Source organism: Pseudophryne corroboree, chromosome 1 (assembly GCF_028390025.1).
Source record: "Pseudophryne corroboree isolate aPseCor3 chromosome 1, aPseCor3.hap2, whole genome shotgun sequence".
Lineage (NCBI taxonomy): Eukaryota > Metazoa > Chordata > Amphibia > Anura > Myobatrachidae > Pseudophryne > Pseudophryne corroboree.
Genome location: NC_086444.1, coordinates 1,102,650,640 through 1,102,668,720, shown reverse-complemented (window position 1 = coordinate 1,102,668,720; position 18,081 = coordinate 1,102,650,640). Strand labels below are relative to the sequence as shown.

At 45.8% G+C, this 18,081-nt stretch overlaps 1 protein-coding gene and 1 long non-coding RNA gene across 3 annotated transcripts in view; one reads left to right on the top strand and one right to left on the bottom strand.

The window, feature by feature from the left end:
* Positions 1 to 18,081, bottom strand: part of STIM2 (stromal interaction molecule 2) — a 197,652-nt gene that overhangs the window by 31,375 nt on the left and 148,196 nt on the right. The window lies entirely within an intron of this gene.
* Positions 1,693 to 18,081, top strand: part of LOC134927570 (uncharacterized) — a 50,877-nt gene continuing 34,488 nt past the window's right edge. Inside the window, exon 1 of the long non-coding RNA XR_010177674.1 lies at positions 1,693 to 1,781. This is a non-coding gene — a long non-coding RNA (uncharacterized LOC134927570). The remainder of the gene's footprint in view (positions 1,782 to 18,081) is intronic.

The window sequence follows — 18,081 nt, the reverse complement described above, 5'->3', positions numbered from 1 at the left end:
TATGCAAACAGACACTGCAGAGTATAGTATCCTACATCACTGTGCAGCTGCTGAGACTATTACTGAGAAGTATGAGTGTATAGTACGTGACTGTACAAAAGCAGGCAGCCATAGACCAAGTCTTTTCATAACCATTCACATTTCAAATAAAGGGTTTTACGTCTTCCTGAAACACTGCAATACCGTTATTAGGAAGTAGGGAGTACTGTAGCCTCTAATGGTTTACCACATTCGTAAACAAAACAGCATAAAAGCATTTTTGACCAAGAAACCACAGAACTGTACAGATCGCTTACACTTTGGATGCTTTGTAACAGGGCTTAGAAGACCCTTTTAAAATGAGATATATAATCTAAGTAATCGTAGTTTGGTTATCCATGTAACTACATTTCTCAAAAAGATTTAAAAAAATAAGTTGTAAAGAAACTTAAAAAAGTTTGAATGAAAGAGAAAGAAAAAAAAAAGAAAAAGAAAGACAAAAAAAAGAAAGAAAGATCGATTTCGAGTTCAGAGACACAGATCAGACATAACACTTTCCCTTATGAGTCATTAAAAAGTCACACAGCTACAATGTATTGGGCACACAGCCTGGCTGGTTACACAGATACTCCTATGCACAGATAAGAAAATGCCCCTTCTAGACAGAATTGTGTGCTTATACCACAGCAGCAATCAGATACACTCAGGAGATGTCAGTGTCCCAGTGATGACTAAGGCTTATACATGTTGAATCGCGCTCCGCAGTACAGTCATCAGTTACTCTGACTTTGCATAATTAAATACTTTTACAAACAAGCAGAATTGATCCAGCTGATGATGTAACTAAAGAAGCACAGATGGAGCATCGGAGATACGCCAACCTGACACAACATGCATTTTATATTTGTGCAAGCCAACAGCTACACCACCACCCTACAGTGACGTGGCCCATGCCCTGTGCCGGACACCTGCCTATAGAATATATACAGGTCTAAGAATGCAGCTGAATACACTATGCAATAAGAAATAGAAAGAAGTGCATGCTTTTGCTGCATCTATAAAGCTAGTAATGTGGCAGCACAAGTGCACAGTGGGTAGCACTGCTGACTCGCAATGCTGATTCAAATTTTTTTTTCTTAACCACATACTACTAATGAAAATTATGTTTAACACCAATCTCATGCAGTCAATTGAAGCCAACGGCTGAAAGATGGCAGAGCTGTACTGTGACAACAACTCGGCACAAGCAGACCAAGTAGGATGGGTACAGGAACCGGGTACAGCTACCCAGCTCCTAGGATTTTAGCCAGGCATACTTAAGCACAAGGCAACAGTATGTGTATGTGCCACAATAGAGTTCTGCTCCTTATGTCTTCACACAAAGACAGGCTCTAAGTCAGACTAAACCTACAACATGTCATTAAGAGTTAAAATCTCTATCAGCGCTTCCATCAGGAATGTGATATGTAGAAAGCTGGAAAGCAAAGCTTAATGAGTCCGTGCACTGGCACCATATAAGGAATAAGAGGTTCTCCTGGTATTAAATTAAATTGTCTAAATCAGTGAATTGTAAGCTAAGGTTGCAAGTAATATTTCCTCTGGTCAGCAGTCAAGTAAAGAAAAACCTAAGCTTAAAGTAGAAAGACTCTTGAATAATTAGATATTTTAACTGAAGAAATAGTTTTATTATCCAATCTGTTTCTTTACAGAGCTACAGTACATTTTATGTATGGTTCCAATACAGACACAGAGACAAACTTCTCAAAATAACACAAAACAGCGGTGCTCTGTAAAAAACAAAGGTAGGTGGAAGATGGGAGAGGATGGGGTTATTTTACCATCCACGAGGGTGGTTCGATAAGTAAGGTAACAAGACAAGACCCCTCACATGTGTGATGTTCTCCATTTCATTCTAAATCCAGCCAGGTCAGAGCAGACAGGCTGCTGCATCCCCTCACAGCCATTAGGCTGCACCTCATATCTGTTATAATGGTCTATGTACTAAGCCTTGGAGAGAGATAAAACAAATTGAGATAAAATACCAACCAATAAGCTCCTAACTGCCATGTTACAGGAAGTGTTTGAAAACTGGCAGGAGCTGCGTGGTTGTTTATCACTCACCACTTCATCACTTTTCAAGGCTTAGTACATCGGGCCCATTTGGTCTCATCAGTAGCTGTAAGATGGAGGGGCTGGCGGAGAGATGGTCAAACACTGCATAGTGTGATCAGATTTCTGAGTCTGAAGTGCACATCAGCAGCTCAATATCACCATCAACTTGTGTAGGCGTGCGGCTAGAATGTCGTTTCGCGGAAACATGTTTTGGTTTGGTGCACTGCATGTGGTGGACGTGCTTGGCCGGCTGGATCGTTGCTCATCTTGAACGTGTGTCCTGCCATTATCAAACACAGTGCACCAAACCCAAATCTGATGAATTTCAGCTGCTGATGTGCCCTTTACACCCACAATTCTGATCACATTACGCACCTCAATGTTTGACCATGTTTCCGTCAGCCTCACCATCTTACAGCGGATGTTGGGACAGTATGACTGATATGAGGCACAGTCTAATGGCCGTGAGGAGAGAGACACGTCAACTTGCTCTGGCCTTGTGGGAAATAAGAATGAAATGGAGAACATTACACACACGAGCGGGCTTGTTACCTTTCTTATTGAACCATCCTGGTATTTTAAATCAATTAAAGTTGCTACAAAACACATGCAAAAAAACATTCTTCTAACTCACCATTCTGTTAGTGATTTTCTTTCAAATTCATTTGATCTGTAACAATTTTAAATCTACAAAAAATGCCCCAATGTTTTCCATTAATTTATTTAAATTGCAAGAAAATCAACTAAAACTTTTTTTGTAAACACTACAAAGAAATACTTTGTGGCACATGAATCTACCTTCCTAAAATAGCACAAAGCTAGTCTATACATAGGTTTAAACCACCACTTAACTGACGATTTTTACCTTCAAAAGCGTAAACATTGTTTTTTAAAATTTATTTTATTTAATAAAGTTGAAAAAGTATTTTTTTAAATATTTAAACATTATATTATGCACATCTGCAGAACGGATCTCCTTGTCAAAAACGGGGGGACAGGGTGGGACGGAGCAGTTGCATGAAATCCGACCATGCCAGTTAGGTGGTTGAACGCTGCACTTGAATATGGATCATGCATTTCTTATTTCTAGCAACTTTGCCATCTTACTATCTGTAGCAATTACAACCCCTGTGCTGGGGAAGCTTTTCTCGCCCTTATGCTGAGCCTATTTTTGCTGGCCACATGCCAACATCAGTCATTTATTTTATTTTTTAAATGCAGTACCCACTAGAATGACAAAAAAAAATATCAGAAGACTTTATTTCCTGAAAATACCCTAAAATGTGTTTATACATTCTCACACGGATAATAAAATGCATCCAAGAAGATCTTTATAATAAACTCTACAAGTGAATAGGACACACAAGGGCCCTCATTCAGATGGGGACAGTGCAGCTTATCACTGCTTCTTCCAAGGAAGCAGCAGTGATAGCTTTTTATATAAATGCAGTAAAGAAGCGTATATTACAAATGGACACCTCCTGCTGCAGTAGTCATCCTAGGACGCAGGCATCAGATCACTTACCATCAGGCACCCATGGTGTCGCACAAGCCGTCCATTGCAGATCCATGGATGGAGATATCCAGCCTCTTACAACAATGGAGATCTGGCCTCTACCCATCCGATAAACTGCTGCAATACGGGGGCCATCCCCACCCCCATACGGCTCAGACTGTCAATCACTGTCAGCCTGATGCCGTCCTGTGTCCCAGGACCCGTTTGCACACGCACAGAGCAGGGAAAACGGAACTCTGCAGCATGGGTAGTGCCACATCTGAATGAGGGCCAATGTATAGGACTAATATGGTAACAACAAAGGATTCCATTTCAAAAACAAAAAACTACTAGATTCAAGAGCCTATTTATCAAGCCCAAGTTTGATAAAAGTATGCAGAAACAACATTTTTAGGTGTATTTCCGCTATGTACTAACAGAAATCTTCTGCAAATGGCTAGTTAGCACTGTAGACCGCAGACCCCATTATTATCTATGGGAACTATGGGGGTCATTCTGACCTGATCACACGCTAGGATATTTTGCTGTGCTGCCATCAGGTCAGAACTGCGCATGCGTATGCACCACAATGCACAGGCATGTCGTACGGGTACAAAGTGGATTGTTGCTGAGCGATGGCTTTAACGAAGAATCTGTTCGCACAGCCGATTGCAAGGAGATTGACAGAAAGAGGGCGTTTGTGGGTGTCAACTGACCGTTTTCTGGGAGTGGTTGGAAAAACGCATGCGTGTCCAAGCGTTTGCAGGGCGGGTGTCTGACGTCAATTCAGGGGCCTGACAGGCTGAATCGATCGCAGCGGCTGAGTAAGTTCTGAGCTACTCAGAAACTGCACAAAACTTTTTTGTAGTGCTCGGCTGCACATGCGATCGCACGCTTGCAAAGCAAAAATACACTCCCCTATAGGCGGCGACTATCTGATCGCGGCGCTGCAAAAAAAATAAGATTTTATTCACCGGTAAATCTATTTCTCGTAGTCCATAGTGGATGCTGGGACTCCGTAAGGACCATGGGGAATAGCGGCTCCGCAGGAGACTGGGCACAACTAAAGAAAGCTTTAGGACTACCTGGTGTGCACTGGCTCCTCCCTCTATGACCCTCCTCCAGACCTCAGTTAGGATACTGTGCGCGGAAGAGCTGACACAATAAGGAAGGATTTTGAATCCCGGGTAAGACTCATACCAGCCACACCAATCACACCGTATAACTCGTGATACTATACCCAGTTAACAGTATGAACAATAACTGAGCCTCTCAACAGATGGCTCAACAATAACCCTTTAGTTAAACAATAACTATATACAAGTATTGCAGACAATCCGCACTTGGGACGGGCACCCAGCATCCACTACGGACTACGAGAAATAGATTTACCGGTGAGTAAAATCTTATTTTCTCTGACGTCCTAAGTGGATGCTGGGACTCCGTAAGGACCATGGGGATTATACCAAAGCTCCCAAACGGGCGGGAGAGTGCGGATGACTCTGCAGCACCGAATGGGCAAACTCTAGGTCCTCCTCAGCCAGGGTGTCAAACTTGTAGAATTTAGCAAATGTGTTTGACCCGACCAAGTAGCTGCTCGGCAAAGTTGTAGAGCCGAGACCCCTCGGGCAGCCGCCCAAGAAGAGCCCACCTTCCTCGTGGAATGGGCTTTCACTGATTTAGGATGCGGCAGTCCAGCCGCAGAATGTGCAAGCTGAATCGTACTACAGATCCAGCGAGCAATAGTCTGCTTTGAAGCAGGAGCACCCAGCTTGTTGGGTGCATACAGAATAAACAACGAGTCAGTTTTCCTGACACTAGCTGTCCTGGAAACATAAATTCTCAGGGCCCTGACTACGTCCAACAACTTGGAAGCCTCCAAGTCTTTAGTACCCGCAGGCACCACGATAGGTTGCAAAGGAAAAAAGAGGAGGGTAGGTGGGCGCTAGGTAAATGGCTATAAGACACCTAGAATACTATTACTGTTCTCTGGCAGCAGCTTCCCAAGGTCGAGGTGCTGATCCTCAACCCAAGAAAATTACACAGAACAAAAAATACTCAGAGAAGCGCTTCTCAGAGTATTTTTTGTACCACGATAGGTTGGTTCAAATGAAAGGCTGATACCACCTTAGGGAGAAACTGGGGACGAGTCCTCAATTCTGCCCTATCCATATGGAAAATCAGATAAGGGCTTTTACATGACAAAGCCGACAATTCTGACACACGCATGGCCGAAGCCAAGGCCAACAGCATGACCACTTTCCACGTGAGATATTTTAATTCCACGGTTTTAAGTGGCTCAAACCAATGTGACTTTAAGAAATCCAACACCACGTTGAGATCCCAAGGTGCCACTGGAGGCACAAAAGGGGGCTAAATATGCAGCACTTCCTTAACAAAAGTCTGAACTTCAGGTAGTGAAGCCAGTTCTCTCTGGAAGAAAATCGATAGAGCCGAAATCTGGACCTTAATGGAACCCAATTTTAGGCCCATAGTCACCCCTGACTGTAGGAAGTGCAGAAAACGGCCCAGCTGAAATTCCTCCGTTGGGGCCTTCCTGGCCTCACACCACGCAACATATTTTCGCCAAATGCGGTGATAATGGTTTGCGGTCACTTCTTTCCTAGCTTTAATCAGCGTAGGAATGACTTCCTCCGGAATGCCCTTCTCCTTCAGGATCCGGTGTTCAACCGCCATGCCGTCAAATGCAGCCGCGGTAAGTCCTGGAACAGACAGGGCCCCTGCTGCAGCAGGTCCTGTCTGAGCGGCAGAGGCCATGGGTCCTCTGAGATCATTTCTTGAAGTTCCGGGTACCAAGCTCTTCTTGGCCAATCCGGAACAATGAGTATAGTTCTTACTCCTCTTCTCCTTATTATCCTCAGTACTTAGGGTATGAGAGGAAGAGGAGGGAACACATAAACCGACCGGTACACCCACAGTGTCACTAGAGCGTCCACAGCTATCGCCTGAGGGTCTCTTGACCTGGCGCAATATCTTTCTAGCTTTTTGTTTAGGCGGGACGCCATCATGTCCACCTGTGGCCTTTCCCAACGGTTTACAATCAGTTGGAAGACTTCTGGATGAAGTCCCCACTCTCCCGGGTGGAGGTCGTGCCTGCTGAGGAAGTCTGCTTCCCAGTTGTCCACTCCCGGAATGAACACTGCTGACAGTGCTAACACGTGATTTTCCGCCCATCGGAGAATCCTTGTGGCTTCTGCCATCGCCGTCCTGCTTCTTGTGCCGCCCTGTCGGTTTACATGGGCGACTGCCGTGATGTTGTCTGACTGGATCAGTACCGGCTGGTTTTGAAGCAGGGGTTTTGCCTGACTTAGGGCATTGTAAATGGCCCTCAGTTCCAGAATATTTCTGTGTAGGGAAGTCTCCTGACTTGACCATAGTCCTTGGAAGTTTCTTCCCTGTGTGACTGCCCCCCAGCCTCGAAGGCTGGCATCCGTGGTCACCAGGACCCAGTCCTGTATGCCGAATCTGCGACCCTCTTGAAGATGAGCACTTTGCAGCCACCACAGCAGAGACACCCTGGTCCTTGGAGACAGGGTTATCAGCCGATGCATCTGAAGATGCGATCCGGACCACTTGTCCAACAGGTCCCACTGAAAAGTCCTTGCATGGAACCTGCCGAATGGAATTGCTTCGTAGGAAGCTACCATTTTTCCCAGGACTCGCGTGCAGTGATGCACCGACACCTGTTTTGGTTTCAGGAGGCCTCTGACTAGAGATGACAGCTCCTTGGCTTTCTCCTCCGGGAGAAACACTTTTTTCTGTTCTGTGTCCAGAACCATCCCCAGGAACAGTAGACGTGTCGTAGGGACCAGCTGTGACTTTGGAATATTTACAATCCAACCGTGCTGTTGTAGCACCTCCCGAGATAGTGCTACCCCGACCAACAACTGCTCCCTGGACCTCGCCTTTATCAGGAGATCGTCCAAGTACGGGATAATTAAAACTCCCTTTTTTCGAAGGAGTATCATCATTTCGGCCATTGCCTTGGTAAATACCCTCGGTGCCGTGGACAGACCAAACGGCAACGTCTGGAATTGGTAATGACAATCCTGTACCACAAATCTGAGGTACTCCTGGTGATGATGGTAAATGGGGACATGCAGGTAAGCATCCTTGATGTCCAGTGATACCATGTAATCCCCCTCGTCCAGGCTTGAAATAACCGCCCTGAGCGATTCCATCTTGAACTTGAATTTTTTTATATATGTGTTCAAGGATTTCAAATTTAAAATGGGTCTCACCGAACCGTCCGGTTTCGGTACCACAAACAGTGTGGAATAGTAACCCCGTCCTTGTTGAAGGAGGGGCACCTTGACTATCACCTGCTGGGAATACAGCTTGTGACTTGCCTCTAGCACTGCCTCCCTGCCTGAGGGAGTTGTTGGCAAGGCAGATTTGAGTAAATGGCGGGGGGGGGAGACGTCTCGAATTCCAGCTTGTACCCCTGAGATACTACTTGAAGGATCCAAGGATCCACCCGTGAGCAAGCCCACTGATTGCTGAAGTTTTTGAGACGGGCCCCCACCGTACCTGGCTCCGCCTGTGGAGCCCCAGCATCATGCGGTGGACTTGGAGGAAGCGGGGGAGGACTTTTGCTCCTGGGAACTGGCTGTATGCTGCAGCTTTTTCCTTCTACCTCTGCCTCTGGGCAGAAAGGACGAGCCTTTAACCCGCTTGCCTTTATGGGGCCGAAAGGACTGTACCTAATAATAATACGGTGCTTTCTTTGGCTGTGAGGGAACATGGGGTAAAAATGCTGACTTCCCAGCTGTTGCTGTGGAAACGAGGTCCGATAGACCATCCCCAAACAACTCCTCACCCTTATAAGGCAAAACTTCCATGTGCCTTTTAGAATCTGCATCACCCGTCCACTGCCGAGTCCATAATCCTCTCCTGGCAGAAATGGACATTGCACTTATTTTAGATGCCAGCCGGCAAATATCCCTCTGTGCATCTCTCATGTATAAGACTGCGTCTTTTATATGCTCTATGGATAGCAATATAGCGTCCCTGTCTAGGGTATCAATATTTTCCGACAGGGAATCTGACCACGCAGCTGCAGCACTGCACATCCATGCTGAAGCAATAGCTGGCCTCACTATAATACCTGCGTGTGTATATACAGACTTCAGGATAGCCTCCTGCTTCCTATCAGCAGGCTCCTTTAGGGCGGCCGTGTCCGGAGACGGTAGTGCCACCTTTTTTGACAGACGTGTGAGCGCTTTATCCACCCTAGGGGATGTTTCCCAACGTGACCTATCCTCTGGCGGGAAAGGGTACGCCATTAGTAACCTTTTAGAAATTACCAGTTTCTTATCGGGGGAAGCCCACGCTTCTTCACACACCTCATTTAATTCCTCAGATGGGGGAAAAACCACTGGTAGTTTTTTCTCCCCAAACATAATACCCTTTTTTGTGGTTCCTGGGGTAATATCAGAAATGTGCAACACATTTTTCATTGCCTCAATCATGTAACGTGTGGCCCTATTGGAATGTACATTTGTCTCATCGTCGTCGACACCGGATTCAGTATCCGTGTCGACATCTGTGTCTGCCATCTGAGGTAGCGGGCGTTTAAGAGCCCCTGATGGCTTTTGAGACAGCTGGGCAGGCACAAGCTGAGAAGCCGGCTGTCCCACATCTGATATGTCGTCAAACCTTTTATGTAAGGAGCTGACACTTTCACGTAATTCCTTCCACAAGTCCATCCACTCAGGTGTCGGCCCCGCAGGGGGTGACATCACATTTATCGGCACTTGCTCCGCCTCCACATAAGCCTCCTCATCAAACATGTCGACACAGCCGTACCGACACCGCACACACACAGGGAATGCTCTGACTGAGGACAGGACCCCACAAAGCCCTTTGGGGAGACAGAGAGAGAGTATGCCAGCACACACCAACAGCGCTATATAACACAGGGATTAACACTATAACTGAGTGATTTTTCCCAATAGCTGCTTGTATACACAATATTACGCCTAAATTTAGTGCCCCCCCTCTCTTTTTTACCCTATGTAGTCTGGAAACTGCAGGGGAGAGCCTGGGAGCGATCCTTCCAGCGGAGCTGTGAGGGAAAATGGTGCCAGTGTGCTGAGGGAGATAGCCCCGCCCCTTTTTCGTCGGACTTCTCCCGCTTTATTCTATGTATATCTGGCAGGGGTATTTTACACATATATAGTCTCTATGACTATATTATGTGTTTTTTTTGCCAGCCAAGGTACTTAATATTGCAACTAGGGCGCCCCCCCCCAGCGCCCTGCACCCATCAGTGACCGGAGTGTGAGGTGTGCATGGGAAGCAATGGCGCACAGCTGCAGTGCTGTGCGCTACCTTGTTTGAAGACCGAAGTCTTCTGCCGCCGATTTCCAGGACTCTTCTTGCTTCTGGCTCTGTAAGGGGGACGGCGGCGCGGCTCCGGGAACGGACGATCGAGGTCGGGCCCTGTGTTCGATCCCTCTGGAGCTAATGGTGTCCAGTAGCCTTAGAAGCCCAAGCTAGCTGCAAGCAGGTAGGTTCGCTTCTCTCCCCTTAGTCCCTCGTAGCAGTGAGTCTGTTGCCAGCAGATCTCACTGAAAATAAAAAACCTAAAATAAACTTTCTTTTTCTAGGAGCTCAGGAGAGCCCCTAGTGTGCATCCAGCTCAGCCGGGCACAAAATTCTAACTGAGGTCTGGAGGAGGGTCATAGAGGGAGGAGCCAGTGCACACCAGGTAGTCCTAAAGCTTTCTTTAGTTGTGCCCAGTCTCCTGCGGAGCCGCTATTCCCCATGGTCCTTACGGAGTCCCAGCATCCACTTAGGACGTCAGAGAAATAGCTAGTGAGCGATCAACTCGGAATGACTCCCTATGATATGACGAATATTTGGAGCTTGGTCTGTAGGCTTGCACCATCCTCAGTTGGTGTAAACTGCTTTAGTCCTAAGGAGGCAACTAGCAGGAGAAGGATCTTATGATCCCTCTCCAGCAGCTTCCATCCAACTCCCAAATCTGACACTGTGCGCAGGCCCAGAATCACATTCTGCGGAGTCCTTCACAAATGTGAAAGACTCCTCCGATATGCTGAGAAGGTAACTCGCAGGGACTGGAGATAGCGCTGCTGCTGTCCCTGCGAGTTAGCTTTTGTGCATTCCAATCAAAATCAAAATATCCATTGAGATGCTGATTGTTAATAAATGCTGCAGTTCTGAGAGTATTAATGCACAGGCCAGTACATGACAATTATTTTGTTTTAACCCAGGCTGAATAAAATATGATCCCTCACCTCTGGGAAATGTACAATTCACAAACAGGGGTCTATTCGTGAAGCAGTGAAAGAGTGGAGAAGTCTCCCATAACAACCAATCACCTGATACATATACTGTTATAGAAAGCACTTGATAAATGTTACTTAATAGCAGATTGGTTGCCATGGGCAAATTCTCCACTGGCCCACTTCTCCACTGTTGTCACTGCTTCAAGAATAGACCCCATAGTCACTGCTAAGGGGGCATATGGTTTGAAATAGGGGATCTCAGATAAGGATGCCCCTACATGCTTGTGCCAGTATGACGGTGATGGGGCACATTTAATGCACCCATCCCATCTATGGAAAACTTCTGGGGATCCCAGGTTTTTAACGTTAGAACACGAGCTCCACATGCTTTTAACATCTTATTGAAATGAAAGGTAAAACAGTATGTGTGTCGAATCATTATGTTGAATCCCCTGTCACCCCATAGAGGTACAAGATATGTGCTGACTAGCCTTGTAAGGGTTTTTGCCAAAGTAGGAGCACCTCAATATCTTGGCATCCCTACATAGCCAAACCAGCTGTAGCGTGGGCTGACTGAGCATTTGGAGATAGAACGCAGTACAATTTTATGACCCTTGTTTTTCCTATTGAATTTAATGCTGTTTATACATGTAGCGCACACAATGGAATCTCCAGTGAAATGAATGGGAAGAGCGCCATACAGTATGTGCTTTGTTACTGTGTCCAAATAGATCAGTTACAGTATATGGCGGTCACTCCATGTGTACCAGTAACATTCCCATAAATAAGAGTGCCAGAGGTCCATGCAGGATTCAGTATCCGAAAACTTTCCATTCCACTGAACAATGACCATACGTCTCTTATGATTGGGCAGACCAGTGTCTTATTACTTCCGCATAGCAGATTTGGAACACCTGATGAGTTAACATAACTGAGATGTACGTATATCCCTTCAAGTGTCCACTGGTGTCAGCCTGGGAGACCTCGTAGAATTGTGGGTGGTCCAGCACAGTGGAATACCCATCTGTGATATGGGAGAGAAGGGGGAAACGCTAGTTACGGCAAATAGTTTCTCTACACACAAACAATATGCACAGACCCAAAAATGTTTTTCCCTTCTTGGTGTGAAACATAATCACACAGACATGCCACAGCTTGCCCAGATATAGGAGCTGAAGTATTACTACAATTGTTCATTGTAACATATTTAACCAGATTAATATTTAGAACATTTTGGAGGACAACACTTAACAAGCTGTACTTTAGCCACAGTATATTTTGTAAACATGGATGTTCTTTTATCTTGTACTTTATTCCTTATTACTGTCTCGACTAGAGAACAATAATCCATTCTTTCTTTTAATATACGATCGTATAACAATCTGCAAAAACCAGGAAACCTATTTTCATCTTAAGCCACAGATGACTAGTTAGAAAGTGTCCGGATTCTGCCACACTGTAAAGGTCTCATTCCGTGACTGCGTACCATCTGGTATTAGCATCTTGACCATATGCATCAAGCTCTGGAAAGCAGAACTTCCCCAGAGCTTATATTCAATAGGAAACAGCACTTATCGGAAATCTCAAATAATTATTTATTCTGCAATAATATATAATCATACTCGCATAACCATTTGGCAGCTCAGTCTGGAGCATTCTAGTTTGAGATATTATATATATATATACATACACACACACACACACATAACCTTGTCCTGTGATCACGAGACTGTAAGTACTAAGGTAACCAGTCACTGAAAGAGTGCCCCCTCCCTCTTTTTAAAATAGGTGGCCCTGATTTTATGAACGCCAGATTGGGGGAGGGGTTTAGGGGGGGGCGACTGATGTTTTGGTAGCACAGGTTTTTTTTCCCTGGTGATCACACTGATCGCCAGGCAATCTCTGTACACCTTCACGCCGTCCAGAACTGTTCCCCCGACCCTTATGGTGTGTACACACGGTGAGATCCTTGCTATACCAGATTTTCACTTTGCGATTTCCCCTAACTACCTGGAGCCCAGCACCACTGATTTTGACTAACTTTTCTTGAAATATGGACTGTGTGTGCTTACGATTTTGGCTTATGTGAGATTTTGACTTGTGAGAGATTTAATTGACATGTGAAATGAACTAGATAGTACACCGATCTAGCAAGGATTGACTTGCCTGCACAGGCAATCTTTTCTTGCGATACCGACCTGGCGGGGCCACGCATCGGGATCGAATCGGGATCGCAAGTGGCATAACACCTTGCGATTTGCACTAACTTTTCTTGTGATTTTGACTATATAGTCAAAATAGAAAGAAAAAAAATCTCACCGTGTGTACACACCATAGGAAGATTGGGGTAAGCACTTTGCAGTGGATGACCTGTGTGACTCGTCATCCACAGTTTTAAGCTATATTTGGATGACTAGCCACACTCCTCATCGGCAGCAAAGGGGTTAAAGAAATCCAGAAAACATGACATGTTAGGGGTACCGGAGGACGGGAGTTGAGATCTACTGCAATAAGAAATGAAAAACAAAATGAATGCTACATGCAGTGATACACAGACTTCTGTCAACTCTGTACGTGTTATAGATCATGGCTCTAAGTGTAGACTACAGACTAAAGTTGTATTTGAATAAAAAGGAAAGACTCTGGAACTACATTACATGGACAGTGTTGAAGCTGGTTTAAGTATACACCACCATACTTGGAGAAAACAAAACATAGTAAATAATCACAAGAACCTCACACAATGAATTTGAATTGAATTATGAATTTGAACTGGTTTCTAAACTACGGAACCAGTCTACCATGAACTTATAACACCAGAAAATCCTACAGTAAAATGTGAGGCCATCTGTCTGGCAAGTGAAGCTTGGCCAAAACACTACAATGATCCTAAGTACTATACGCCAGGAAATCTACAACTGAACGGCTGTGATGGAACTGAATCAAAGCTTTGTAATGGCTAAGTCCAGACCTTAACCCTGAGACTGTGGGTGGGGGACGGGTGTGTGTGTAGAAATCTGTGCATAAACAAATCTCCTGAAGCAGGAATGTAGTGCATTTTTCTGTTATTTTGTCACTACTTATTTGTCTTTTTTGTTGAATAATGACAAATAAATGTATGTTAAGTATTATTTGTTATGCAAGACTAGATGATAAGTCACATGTGAGGACTTGGCGAATAGCCGACAATAGTTAATGCTTACATAAAACTACAGATTTGATACAATGTACTTTTGCATAGGACTATACATGTTTACTGTACAAATAATGAAATGTTATGCGATATTAGGAAAGATTAGAGTCAGCAAAATTAGGACTTTGAAGACTAGATCATTTTATTACATCCGGATATGTTAAAACACTGACTGATATACTATAGCTTATATTTCTTTTTCTTTTACAAGTTCGAGTATGCTTGTATTTCTGTAGGTCAGAGGACCGCAGTGTGGAAAGACTTTCAATGTAAGGCCTTTTTACCAAATGGGAGCAGAAGCCGGATTCTCGTAAGTGCCTACTTTTATAGTATGGTAGGGTCCGTATGAACCTGAAGTAGTAACTTCAAGGCAGTCTTCTTTACCACAGAGTTAAATCATATGTGATAAAATAGGATTTTAATACCTACCGGTAAATCCTTTTCTCTTAGTCCGTACAGGATGCTGGGGATGCTTCAAGAACCATGGGGTATAGACGGGATCCGTAGGAGACATGGGCACACTAAGACTTTGAATGGGTGTGAACTGGCTGCTCCCTCTACGCCCCTCCTCCAGACTCCAGTTATAGGAACTGTGCCCAGGGAGACGGACATTTCGAGGAAAAGGATTTATGTAATTATTTAAAACTAAGGTGAGATACATACCAGCTCACCCCACTAAAACGCCGTACAACATGGCATTCAACAACAACGCATGCAACGGCATGACCAACAACAGTCACATATTGACTGAACTCCACGCAACACGAGCGTAACTATAACCAAACTGCAGATACAGCCCGCACTGGGACAGGCGCCCAGCATCCTCTACGGACTAAGAGAAAAGGATTTACCGGTAGGTATTAAAATCCTATTTTCTCATACGTCCTAGAGGATGCTGGAGATGCTTCAAGAACCATGGGGTTTATACCAAAGCTCTAGAACGGGCGGGAGAGTGCGGATGACTCTGCAGCACCGATTGACCAAACAAGAGGTCCTCCTCAGCCAGGGTATCAAACTTGTAAAACTTTGCAAAGGTGTTTGAACCCGACCAAGTAGCAGCTCGGCAAAGTTGTAATGCCGAGACTCCCCAGGCAGCTGCCCAGGATGAGCCCACCTTTCTGGCAGAACGGGCTTTCACCGATTTCGGTAACGGCAATCCTGCCGTAGAATGAGCCTGCTGAATCGTATTACAAATCCAGCGCGCAATAGTCTGCTTAGAAGCAGGAGCCCCAGGACAAACAGAGCCTCTGTTTTGCTGATCTGCACCGTTCTGGCGACAGATAATCAAAACTCTGACCACATCGAGAGACTTTGACTCCGCCAATGCGTCAGTAGCCACTGGCACCACAATTGGCTGGTTAACATGAAATGAAGAAACCACTTTTGGCAGAAACTGCTGCAGAGTTCTCAACTCCGCTCTATCAGCATGGAAAATCAAATAGGGGCTTTTGTGAGACAAAGCCACCAACTCAGATACTCGCCTTGCAGACGCCAAGGCCAACAACATGACCACTTTCCAAGTAAGGAATTTTAATTCAACCTTGCGCAAAGGTTCAAACCAATGTGATTGCAAGAACTGTAACACCACATTAAGGTCCCATGGTGCCACTGGGGGCACAAAGGGAGGTTGGATGCGTAGCACGCCTTTCACGAAGGTCTGAACTTCTGGAAGTGAGGCCAATTCTTTTTGAAAAAAGATCGACAAGGCCGAAATCTGTACTTTAATAGAGTCTAAACTTTAGGCCCGCATCCACACCTGCTTGTAGGAAAAGGAGCAACCGCCCCAGGTGAAACTCTTCCGTAGGAGCCTTCTTGGATTCACACCAAGAAACATATTTCCTCCAAATATGGTGGTAATGCTTTGCCGTTACTTGTTTCTAGCCTGAAGAAGTGTAGGAATGACTTCACTGAGAATACCCTTTCGGGCTAGGATTTGGCGCTCAACCGCCACGCCGTCAAACGCAGCCGCGGTAAGTCCTGATACACGCACGTATCATGTAACAGGTCCTCCCGAAGAGGAAGAGGCCAGGGATCTTCTATGAGCAACTCCTGAAGATCTGGATACCAGGCCCTTTTTGGCCAATCCGGAACAATGAGGAATTTTTATCACCTTTGGAATGAGTGGAAGTAGAGGGAACACAGAACGACTGAAACACCCACGGTGTCACTAGGGCGTCCACTGCTATCGCCTGAGGGTCCCTTGACCTGGAACAATAATTCGGAAGTTTCTTGTTGAGGCGGGACACCATCATGTCCACTGGAGGAACTCCCCAACGACTTGTCACTTCTGCAAAGACCTCTTGATGAAGACCCCACTCTCCTGGATGGAGATCGTTCCTGCTGAGGAAGTCTGCTTCCCAGTTGTCCACTCCTGGAATGAAGACCGCTGCCAGGGCACTGGCATGTCTTTCTGCCCAGCGAAGATTCTTCGTGGCCTCGGCCATCGCCGCTCTGCTCTTTGTTCCGCCTTGGCGGTTTATGTACGCCACTGCTGTCACGTTGTCTGACTGAATCAAGACCGGCAGACCTCGAAGAAGATGTTCTGCTTGCAGTATGCCGTTGTGGATGGCTCTTAATTCCAGAATGTTTATGTGTAGACAAGCTTCCTGACTTGACCACTTCCCCTGAAAGTTTCTTTCCTGTGTGACTGCTCCCCAGCCTCGGAGGCTTGCATCCGTGGTCACCAGGATCCAATCCTCAATCCCGAACCTGCGTCCCTCCAGAAGGTGAGAACTGTGCAGCCACCACAGAAGGGAAATTCTTGTCCTGGGAGATAGAATTATTTTCCGGTGCATGTCCAGGTGAGACCCGGACCACTGGTCCAGCAGGTTGCACTGAAACACCCTGGCATGGAATCTGCCATACAGAATGGCCTCATAGGCCGCCACCATTTTCCCAAGCAACAGAGTGCAGTGAAGAACTGACACCCTTGCCGGTTTCAGAATCTGTTTTACCATGTTCTGTATTTCCAAAGCTTTTTCCACTGGAAGAAAAACTCTCTGCAATTCTGTTTCCAGAATCATACCCAGGAACGACAGCCGTGTCGTTGGATCCAAATGTGATTTTGGCAGATTTAGGAGCCAACCGTGTTGTTGCAGAATCATCAGTGAAAGAGCAACATTCTTCAACAATTTCTCCTTGGACCTCGCCTTTATCAGGAGATCGTCCAAGTACGGGATAATTGTGATTCCCTGCTTGCGCAGGATAACCATCATTTCCGCCATTACTTTGGTGAACATCCTCGGAGCCGTAGACAGACCAAACGGCAGCGTCTGAAATTGGTAATGACAATCCTGCACAGCAAATCTCAGGTAAGCTTGATGTGGAGGATATATGGGGACATGTACGTAGGCATCTTTTATGTCGACCGATACCATAAAATCCCCCTCCTACAGACTGGAGATCACTGCTCGTAGAGACTCCATCTTGAACTTGAATCTTTTCAGAAAGAAATTGAGGGATTTCAAGTTTAGAATTGGTCCGACTGAGCCATCCGGCTTCGGGACCACGAACAGGCTCGAATAAAAACCTTCCCCCTGTTGAGACGGGGTAACCGTGACAATCATTTGATTGTGACACAACTTTAGTATTGCAGCGCTTACTATCTCCCTTTCTAGAAGAGAAGCTGGCAAGGCCGATTTGAAAAATCGGTGAGGGGGCACGTCTTGAAACTAACTTGTACCCTTGGGTTACTATTTCTACTATCCAAGGATCCAGGTCCGAGTGCACCCAGACCTGACTGAAGAGTTTGAGACGCGCCCCCACCGGAGCGGACTCCCGCAGAGGAGCCCCAGTGTCATGCGGTGGATTTGGTAGAAGCCGGAGAGGGCTTCTGCTCCTGGGAACTTGCCACAGCCTGTGACCTTTTTCCCCTTCCTCTCCCTCTCGCAGCAAGGAAGGAGGATCCACGTCCTTTTTTGAATTTGTTGGGCCGAAAGGACTGCATCTGATAGTGAGGCGATTTCTTCTGCTGTGCAGGAACATAAGGTAAAAAAGATGACTTACCCGCGGTAGCCGTAGATACCAGG